Source organism: Danio rerio, chromosome 4, assembly GCF_049306965.1.
Source record: "Danio rerio strain Tuebingen ecotype United States chromosome 4, GRCz12tu, whole genome shotgun sequence".
NCBI classification, from domain to species: domain Eukaryota; kingdom Metazoa; phylum Chordata; class Actinopteri; order Cypriniformes; family Danionidae; genus Danio; species Danio rerio.
In genome coordinates this window covers 24,896,115-24,907,500 of record NC_133179.1, presented here as the reverse complement: position 1 = coordinate 24,907,500, position 11,386 = coordinate 24,896,115, and the positions used below count along the sequence as shown (strand labels likewise).

At 34.5% G+C, this 11,386-nt stretch overlaps 1 protein-coding gene across 1 annotated transcript in view; it reads left to right on the top strand.

Moving 5' to 3' along the window:
- celf2 (cugbp, Elav-like family member 2) overlaps nt 1–11,386 on the top strand; it is a 430,922-nt gene that overhangs the window by 8,827 nt on the left and 410,709 nt on the right. Inside the window, exon 2 of the mRNA XM_073945704.1 lies at nt 356–466. The gene's annotated coding sequence lies outside the window, so the exon portion shown is untranslated. The remainder of the gene's footprint in view (nt 1–355; nt 467–11,386) is intronic.

Below are 11,386 nucleotides of genomic sequence, written 5' to 3'. Positions count from 1 at the left end.
TACAGACAAGAATGTTGTTAGATTTTTAAAATATATATTAATACATTTTGCACAATAAACAAGATATTTATTGTGACCTCATTATAAAATATAAATCAAACATGTTTTATTTTAATTGTAACCCTTACAAATAAATAGAAGAAAGAAAAAAACATTTTTCATTCATTCATTCATTCATTCATTCATTCATTTTATACTATTATTAATAGCTTATATATTTGTTTAATTAATGAATTTAATCATTCATCTATTAGTTATCCATTAATTCATTTTGATTAATTCATTTAGGATTGTTTTTTTTCTTTTGCCATATAAATTCATTAGTACTTTCTTTTTTATTTCCACTGTTTTTCAGAAGGCTTTAATGAGGGGTCAGTGAAAGAGTTTGCCAGATGAGTGAAATGAATTCCTGGAAAGGTCTGGACACTGAAGTCTCACCTCTCTACAGTTGTCAGCGGTTATTACGGTAACTAGACTGAAGGAGCAGTGCTCAGTGTGTCTGTGTGTGTGTCTGTCTGTATGTGTGTCGCATATAAAGCAAGTCCATCACCTTTCATACTATTGAATTTCAGCAGGTTTAACCTACCTGTGATTGCATTTTCATGTGATTAACATCTATTATAGCGTTGCTGTAAGCCTTTAGTCGGGTCTGTCTCTTCTTTTCTCTGAATCAGGGGTGGGCTGTGAAACCAACTGTAGGCTGAATTGATTGAAAAATTGATTTTCTATTTTTGTCCAGTTGAGAAGCAGCTTTAATTTATTTAAAAACGCCAAGTAATTACACCTGTATGGGGACAATGGTGGTTTCAATTGTGTGTGTGTGTCTATATGAGAAAAAAGAGGACGCACTGTAGACTGACCACAGACATGTAACAGTAATTTCCTGTTTTCAATTGCCTTATTCAAGAGTCAACATCACAGAAGCGTATATAAAAGCCATTAATAGAGGTAAACGTCTGTCCTGTGGTACAGCTTGTACTGAATGTGTGTGTTGCTCTTTTTTGATTGTAATTTTCTTTTCCTGAATGGGCAATGCACTATGAGCACATTTAGAATCTCGCATAAAATGTAAAACCAGTTAAATAAGGTGTTTTGAACCCCGTAGATAACTGAATTCATGTTAATATTGACTCTGAAAATATAAATAATTGTGGCCAATAAATACAGAATATAGCACATGATTATAACTTTAATTTACAATTTTAACATATTGTTAATTTTAGAAATGTACAATAATTTGACAGTTTTCAATGGAATGTTATCTTATATAAATGTAAAAAATTATATACAATATAAATGATATACTGTACTTATTTGCCTCGTTTCCACTGACTAGTACAGTACGGTACAGTTCGAGTCGGTACGGGTCACCTTTATCAGGCTTGCATTTCCACTGCCAAGGGTACCCTTTTGGTGGGCGTGGTGTATGACAAAGTATCAGTCGACGTCATTTTCGCTCGAGAAAATGTCTACAATAAAGCTGCACAGGTCGTTCACATATCATATGAAAAGCACTTCTCATAAAACAGATGCTTTACACACATAAATACTTGTGTATAAATGTTTATTACTAACTTTTCTATGAACATGAGTTGATTATAACTGCAGATCAATGACGGTGCGAAATAGCCTACTGTAACGTCTGTAATTATATTAAATAAATAAATAAATGGGCATATATGAACACATACAGACCCTTACAGTCTCTGATATGTTACCAGCTACAGAATAGCTACACAAAGCAGACATTTCGTCCTTGATTAGGTTCAAAACAAGTATAACCTACAGTCAGAGCAAACCTCTCATCTGTGTCTGTAATCTTCAGCAGCACATGTCATGTAGCCACTGTTAGAGAGTCATTCCATCATTCCCAGTTCATATTAGTCCAAAAGGTGATAATAAAGATTAAAACAAGGCAGTTTGTTCATGTTTGCTGAAGAAATAACGTGCTACTTGGCTTCGCCTTTTTTCCGTGCTCCACTTCCGCGTTTGGCCTTTTTCTTTCTGAATGTGTCACTCTCGCGTTTGTCAGCTTCTCACATCGGGTTTCCAAAGCTTGTCAATAATCAAGCACATGTTATTATTATCAGCTCAAGAAGTTTGTTATATCAGATAGAGACGCTCGGCGAGTACGAGGAAGAAAGCGAAACCACTCAGGCTTCAGACTGGCACAGGGTAAATCTGCTCTTCTCCATGGCTTTGTGGCTGTTTATCAAGACGACAGGGTTTGTTTGAGCCCGGATCGACCATGGCTGCATATGTATATATAATTCCACTGTAATCTCTCGCTGTGTATTTTAAACATGGCGGGTCCTTTGTTTACATTCTGGCTTGTTGAGTCTACGAATGACGTATCTCTGTAAACCAATAGCGTTCAGTTGCGCGTGTAGCTCCACCTTTTGGGACCCTTTCTGCAGTTTGGGACCCTTTCAAAAGGGTGCCGAAATAGTGGTACGGTACGGTTTGGTTTGGTACGCCTTTTCACAGTGGAAACGGCCATAACCAAACCAAACCAAACCGTACCGTACCACTCAGTGGAAACGGGCCAATAGTTACACTGTTGATACCCTAAGAGTTACTATGTTGTATAAAGGTTTGTTTATTTTGATTTTTTATTCCTTTTTTGTTTGTTTGTTCCTTAATGCTTACTTTTAAAAAGTTTATGTTTAAACTATTTATTTAACTACCAATTAATATAAACAAAGACTATTGAATATACAAGACCTTGTACAGTTTTGAATGGGGGAAAGGGTAATGGTCAATATGTTGATTGAAGCCCCACCTACTAGTACAGGAGCCAATGGCTGAATGCTATAGACTGACTTTTCTCTGGGGGGAGAAGCTCATACCAGACGTGTGCTTTTACTAGTTTTTGTGGTCAACAAACGCTCTGGAATCTCAGCGAATACTTGCTTCACAGACATAAGAAACATATACGGAAGTCCAAAATATATATTTAAGTAAACTAACTACTCTTGAAAATAAACTTTTTTTTTTTTTTTTTTTTTTTGTAATCTGTATTGAACAAGTCAAATGAACTGTCAAATGCACATCACATGACAGCAACTACTCAAACACCCCACAAACTTGTAAACAAAGAGTCGCTGTTATTTCTAGAGTATATTCGGCATCAAGACAAAGTTGTGAATTACTTTAGAAGACCAGCATGATCTGACAAAGTAGTACTGAGAGAGTGATAAGAGTTTTGGAGAATTGGATGTTTCCCCATTCAGTCAAATTCCAGAGCATACTGTCCAAGAGGCGTTTCAAAGATGGCCACAGTGAATTTCAGAGTAATATGACTTTTATATTAATTAATGGCTAGGGATAGGATGTGGGTGAGATTTAGGCATAGTTACATGTAATAATGCATAATTAATGGTAGTTCCTATAGTGAGAACATGGAACGTGTAACAAGGACACTTTAAATTAAAGTGTTAACAAAAATGATTAAGTATCAATATATCAATCAATAAATCAATCAATCAGTTAATTACTGTGACTTTTTTTCAGTGTAATGTCTTATTTATGCATAAAACAATTTATTCAATTTTGGGATGAATGGCCTCTTGAAATAAGTTCATCATTTCCGATTCTCATTTCTGTGATTTACTCTTTGTGTCGACATACACTGCCATCAGTATTTAATCACAGAAGTTTAGGTATTGTAAAAATCTTCTCAACCATTACCCAATTAACTGTCGCCATTTGACGTTCTGACTTAAAACCTCAGTTTTTTTCTATTTCAAAACAAAAGCCAGCAGTGGTTTTGATGCATTTCCCGATTTCTCCTCGTTTTCTGCAATACCACTGCGTTCTCAAATGTAAGGAGTCAGTTTATATTGTGCATGGTATTGACTTGTCATTGACCCGTGTTAAGACCCCTCATTAAGCAGTAATTAAGCTTTTATTGACAAACTCGATGAGATTAAAGTACCACTGCGCTCAGTTGGTGATTGCAGTCATCTGAACAAACAACACCCTGATAGACCAAACACACACTTTAACAAATGAGTTTGTGTGTGTTTAGATATGCCTGTCCTTACCGATCAATAGCATTTTCTTACTTGTGCACACTGCCATAATCACCCTAATTAAAACCCAACATTTTTTTACATGTAACATTGCCTCAAAAACTTCTCCAGCCATGCTCCAAATGAGCTGTTTTCCATTTTAATTTCCGCTTTAATCTCGAACATTAAACTGTCAAGGATTTGTCGTAATTATGCATGCTAATTTGGTTTGCTCGATTCCGTCTCGCATGCGGTGGACCCTCTTTAGAAATCGCCGCCTGCCACAAATATTAACTCAAATCTTCCCAGTACTCCTCTAATTGGCCAATATTACCATTGTAAATGCGGTTATATTGTTTTTATGCTTTTTAAAAAATATTAATTAGATTAGTTAAACTCCTTGTTTGAATTAAGGGGAGAATGCTGTGCTTGTTAATGTTTGATTGTTTGATTGGGATGTTTAAGCAAATTGCTTGTGTATTAAGGTCGAAACTATTCCTAGCAGTGGTAAATCGAGGCTTAATGCAAAAGCAGATTTTAGTTACTGTACACAAAATGTCTTTGGGTTAACAGAAATATATATATTTATATTTTATATATAAATATATAAATATTTCTGGCATGTTCAAGAAACAACAATCAACATTATTCTGCTTGCTTTTGTTGTTTGCATCAAATGGGTCATGGAATAAAATAATCAAATGTTCTCAGTATTCACATGTAAAACGATAGTCCACAATTAAATCATAATTCAAGTAACAACTCAAAATCATGTCTTAGACAAAAAATAAATAAATAAATAAATAAACAAATGAATAAATTAATATATTATATATGTATGTATACTGCATGGCCTGTTGAAATAATTTATTCTGATTGGCTGGAAAATGTAAAATAAAATAGTTTTGCAAATATTCTCAAAAATATTTGAGTAGAGGTAGCCAACACATGTTACTATTAGCTATTCAATATGGCAGTGTCATTTACATGCGCACACACAATCTCTCTCTTGCACTCTCTCTGTCTGCATGTGACTGCTTCAAAATGTGGACTAAAAGATATGACATCATAACTGATGAAAATTCTGTCAAATATGGTGCTGCAAAGACTAGTTAAATCTAGTTTAAAAACTAGTTTTTACTTGTCTATAACTTGGCAAATGACCACAGAATAAACAGGACAACCAATGGCTTGCAATGTGCTAAAGTGTCTTCAATTCTTAAAAGTTCTTTGCTTTTGGGTTGTGCATTTAAAATCCTTTAATGCTCGGCATTCTGTTGATTATTCCTTACTAGGAGTGTAAAGGGTGTATTCAGAAGTTACGGTTCGGTATGCACACCGGATTTAGCGTCACGGTTCGACACAGGTTTGGTACAACAGGAATAAACAACATTTCCCCAGTGCTTGCTTTTTTCTGTTTATAGTGAACAGGCAGACTTGTTTATTACAATAACATTTTTCAGTTCTGATTGTGACAAAGTTGAAAATGAATAGAATAATGAAAAATAAAACTTTATAGTTAGGAGATTGCATGTTAGACTATCAAAGGTTGAGCCAATTCCTCTTTTAAAACATCAGAAAAAAATGTAACTCCTCATACATAAGCACTGCATTTTTAGGATTGCGTGTGAAAATAAACAGTTTACACAATGTCGCTCATTACTGTTAGCTCCATAGCAGTGGAACTCTGAGGCTGGGCAAGCGTTGTGAGCTTCAGTATAGCAGGTTGGCACAACAACGACAACATGATGGAATCATTTATAAACACTGCATCAAGACATGTTCTTTGTAAAGTATCATGTGACTGGTTAGTATTTTTAAGTACTAGTTCTTTAACATTAGTCTTGTTTAATTAAGTATTGGGACTTAATATATGAAACCTGTAGTACTTGTTTATTAGTAGAGCTATTTCAAAATCGTCTGATTCTGCATCGCTTCTGAGATTTTTAAAATGCTCACTAATTCTCTCTTTAACCGATTCTGAGCTTAGTTTTTAACAGCAGATGCCACTTATGCTAGTTTTTATAACAGCAGAAAGTTCTCCATGTTAGTTTTTTTTTTTACATCACGCGTATTCTATGCTAATTTCCAACAGCCAAAAGCACTAGTTTTATCACCAGATGGCGCTCTAGACTAGTTTTTATAACAGCAGATGATGCTCTAGTCTAGCTTTTGACGTCATCAATAAAATACAGGATGCGAAAATTTTTCCAAAATGCCACAATTTCCTATTTATTTGCAGGAAATACATGTACACATGCTGTTTTAAAGCACATAATATGTTGCAAAACAATTCAACATGCATTGTCAACTCTGTTTATTTCGTTAATATTAGCACTCGGGTTAATTTTAGCGCAAAATAAATGCAGTCAACACACTGATCATCGTGTGTACTACCATAAATGTAACAATAGCAGATATATTTAGTGCAAAAGTAATGCATACTTCGTCAGCACAGTACTCTGAACACCATTTCATGGCAGGTTATTTCATAACAACATAACGCAAGAAAGAAAAGAGTGTTGACTCTGTCAGAGACCTGCTCAGATGCAAATTTTACCTTTATGATGCGCAGGTCAAAAAAACTGCTAAAAATCTTGCTCAAGTTGTGCCTTTTCCATGCTTACTTACTCATCTTGGTTATCAGATGTCACTTCTCAATACGTACATCTTTACCGCATTTAATTGTGTATGTGTACACATGAAGTTAGCAACACCTCAGTTTCAGTGCATTTCATGGTTCGTTCACAAAACATGTTTGCTGCAATGCTTCACAGAGGACAGCAGGCAATCGCATTACTTTTCCAGAGTTGCATAAACGTGATTGACAATCATCTGATCGAGGGTATTTGCATGGCATGATCTAATTGACAATTTAAAATTCACTCAAAGTTAAAGTGAATCATCGACGCTGACATATTAAAAATAACATTTAAATTTCAATAATGTGAGGGCAGTTTTATTCAGCGAATCTACATTTGTGTGCAAGGCTACCATGTAGTTTAGGTAAAACGATCTGCACTGTTGAACTAGTTGACGTCAGTCAAAAAGCTTCTCGGCAGAACCTTAAAATCAACTAGTAGGTGCAACCCCTAGCAGATAGTGTTTTAGGCTAGTTTTTTAACACCAAATGAGACTATAGACAATTTATTTATTTATTTATTTATTTACAGCAGAGAGTTCTCTAGACTTATTATTTTTTTAACGGAGCAGATGGTGATCTAGGCTAGTTTTTACCAGCACTCTAAGCTAAGCTAGCTTAACCAAACGCTTAAATGCTCACAAAGACACATGCTTGTCCATTCGGCACATTTATCTAACTTGGTTTTCATGTCACTGCCTAATATGAACACTCTTGCAATTGGCTTAAACTTTTCGTAAGTGCATTAATTATTATTTTAGGTTCAGGTGGTATTGGTAAGGAGTTGGATGCAAGCAGATTACAGCTGTTTATAAAGCATACAGCCCCAACTGCTGTTAAAAACTAGTCAAGAGCACCATCTACGGTTAGCTAATCTCAGAAACGGTCCAAGGGAGAGTTGCAGTGCATTTTTTTAAAAATAATTCAGAATTAATGCACATTGCATCACAGTGAGCATACAATTATTAGCAAAACACTTTAAATCAAAACATTAACTTAAATATTTTAAAATAATGACTTTTTTTTTTAATCTAAAATAGCTCTTGTAGTATTTTATTCCGCTTTTTCAACCTCATAGAGAGTGTATTAATCTCTGAACTCATGGCAGCAGATAACTAGTTTCTGACTTCAGCCCTGTCGCAAACTATGGCCTCTGACCTTTGAGTTTGCGCTGATTTGTGTGTGTGTGTGCTTGTGCACATGTGTGCGTATATGTATGTGTATGTGAGCACGTTCACGGGTCCCAAGCGCCTCGCTCAATATTGATTCAAAGACGATTGGTTGAGCTAATGACTATTTACCCAGAGATATTAGTGTCCCTCTCCTCGGCCCACAGCTCGCGCTCGCTGCCTCTTTTCACTTTCATTTGGAGGTGTGTAATTTTGTGAGTGTAATTAAATATTCATGTGTGCAGAAGGGACCTGTAAAGAGAAAGAGAGAATAAAACAGCTGAAATCCAGCCAATAGGATATAGAGTACATGAGATTTACTATTGGATGAAGGTTGCAAACAAATTAGTAATTAGTTAAAAATGCAAATAAATAAGTACACAATATGCATACTTACAGTGAATGATTGCGATTAGAATGTCTAGAAATGTATAGATGACTGAATGATTGACTATATGAGTGACTATTTCATTACAGTTAGTAATTTGCAGGTAGACTATAATAAATGTAAATATATAGATTAAACAGTGATTACTTTCATTTTAATGTCACTTTTGCGCAAATGGTAAATGTAGTATTACATATAAGTTTGTGCGGTTTTGTGTTGTTGACAGCTGCTGTTTGTTACATTAACATGCTTGGTCACTGTATTTTATGGGTTTTTGTCACTGTTTAATCAACCTTTCAAATAACTCTATAGCAATTTTAGCTGTGTGTTTCTTTGAAAGCAAATAAATAAATTATAACAATTAAAGTAGTAATAATAATTGGACACCTGAGAACGTTCATTAACCAATAAGAGTGCAATTATTTTTCAGGGTTTTTTAATTACATTTAAATGAAATGTAATTACATTTCAGCAGAACATTTGATTTATTATTTTACAAAAACGATGTGTGTGTGTGCACACTGTGTTTATTGTACCACAGGGAGCATCTTGTGCTAGATAGTGGGCACTTTTAAATTACTTTTTTTTTCTTTTGAATTTGTTTAATAATGTATTGGACATACATCATCATCATCTCCTTGCTGAACTCATAAATAAGTAAAACCATAACAAGTGTACCTTATTCTTAAAGTACCCTTTGTACTAAATTATCTGAAGTAAATTTGGGACAAAGCCGGGACCTAATATTTTTATTGTTCCTGTGTCAAATGTATTGTACAAATTCAATTGTGTACATAGAAAGCATTTTAAAAACATTAAAAATCTAAATTTAATAATTAAAATTTTTCACTGGTGAAAAAAAAAAGATTTTTTTACAAAAATGTGAAAAAAAAATCTAAATTTCCTTTAATTGTGATGATTTTGTTAAGACAATGCATCTGCATACAAAATGATACAAAATACGCAAAATTATATCATTTAAGGCACAGATGAAAACTAAATAAATAAACAACACTATGGATTTCGGTGTAGTCTAACAGTATTGAGATATAGAAATGCAATAATCAAATGTAATATAACAGTGTCTTCATTGTATAAATGTACACACACATAGTCGAATCTAATCTAATTGTTAAAGCAGAAAACTGTATAATGTTTTGTTTCCAAATTAACGAAATCTCTTGAGATCTATGAAATGACTATTGCAGATTCGCACATTACAATATTGATGCTTAAATAATATATTGTGCAGCCGTAATATAAATATATAGCACCCCTAAAAAAAACAACAAAAAATAAAAAAATAAAATATATTGTGCAGCAATTTATCGAAATTGACAATCAGAACTTATAATCAATCAAAATTTTCAAGGTCAATTTTTAAAATTACTTTCCCTACTGTAACAGAAATTAGCTCATTTTATGAATATTAATAATCAACAATAACGGTTTATTCTTAATTATTAATATTCCGGCTTAAGCTTCAGTCAATTTTGTCAAATAACATATGATTGTATGTGATCTTGCCCGCTCGACCGAGCGGACTCTCAGATTATGAATATTAATTATTAACAATAACGAATTATTAATAATCATTAATATTCTGGATAAATTTATTGTTAACTTGACCAAACAAACATAACTAGAGCCGCCGTTCTTCCGAGCGGCCACGGTAATGATCTATTCATTTAGAAAAAGGGAATTTAATTGCTACTTCTTGTGAAGTAGATTAATTATTCATAAGTTTTAAACAACTTATAATAGCTAGGCAGGGAAATCTGTATTTCAGTGACATTTTCTCATGAGGCAAACGATACAATTCATTTGATTATAATGGGATTTATTGACTAGTCAGACAGATAACGAACAACGCACAAACATACATTAAACACAGAACAAAGGTAACCCACGTGGAGATATCGGGTCTATAGAACGTGTAACAACAAAGAGAAATATTAAAGCGAGGAAATAGAGATTTCAGATAAAAGAGTGACAAAACTTTCAGTTCCACACGCACCATTAAGGACCACCAAGATTATAAAAACAAAAACACCTTTTTTGATAAAAGGGGCACAGCTTAATTGAATAACTAAAATCACCTGGACTTTCATGTCTGGAGGTCCCCCTTTGAGAGTCTCTCTTCCGTCGTGATAAAAACTCCTTTAGATGTCCTTCTTGATGCGTGGAGTTTGTAATGCAGTTCGGACGAACACGATCGCAAACTTTAAATTGAGTTTACTTTGCCAGAAAATAAAGAAAAGTGTGGCGGGAAAGTCCATGCGGCTTAGAAGAGCCGTGTGGCCCGAGGGGCCACCTTTTTGATGGGTTCTTTGTTCGGACGTTTTTCTCTGCGGGATGTTTGGGGAGAAGTCTGGTTATACCTGCGGGTCACGTGACAACCCGTTCAGCATTCTGACCAATGATTTCAGGACAAAGTTTGCGAGCGAACCCTCCTTTGTCTCGAGGCTGCTCGTATGCAAATTTGAGTGTCCGCCTAAAACATGTGGACAGGCATTTAATTGAGTGTGGAGTGTGGAGTTGAGTGTGTGTGTAAGAAAGGAATGTCTTTGAAGATCTAGGCTTCATCCGTCCAGTCTCCCTTGATTACGTAAGTCTGTCGGGTGTATCCAGACTTGTGGAGCCAGGAGTCGTAAACCGTCCTGTCGACTAAACCCAGACCGTGATAAAATCAATAAGTAATTTTATCTGTGGACTGTACGCTACACTACTATGTGTGTAGTCTTGTGACCCCACTTTATTTAAGCTAATTTATACTTATTATGATTTGTTTTTATTATATTATTCTGAAATTATATTTCTGCCAACTGTATGGTTCAGTGCAGCCTTTGCATACCTGCTCACCTATCAAAATTGTTTTACTACAAATTACAACGATGCATAGCGCAAGCTTTGTGATTGGTCACTTTGGTTGGTGTGTGTTAACTTCAGTTGTTCAGCATTGCTGTTCAATAAATAATCATAGATAGTAGAAAATGTGTGTTTACTTCAATTATTTTAAAACCAAGTAATGCACCGTACATTTAAAAAATCTGTCACTTGTTATATGTGAGCACATCTACTGTGCAAAACTTGTCAATACACTTAGAGGGCAAAAACATTTAATTAATTAATTAATTGTTCATTAATCATAATCAAGTTTAAATGCTCAAATAAT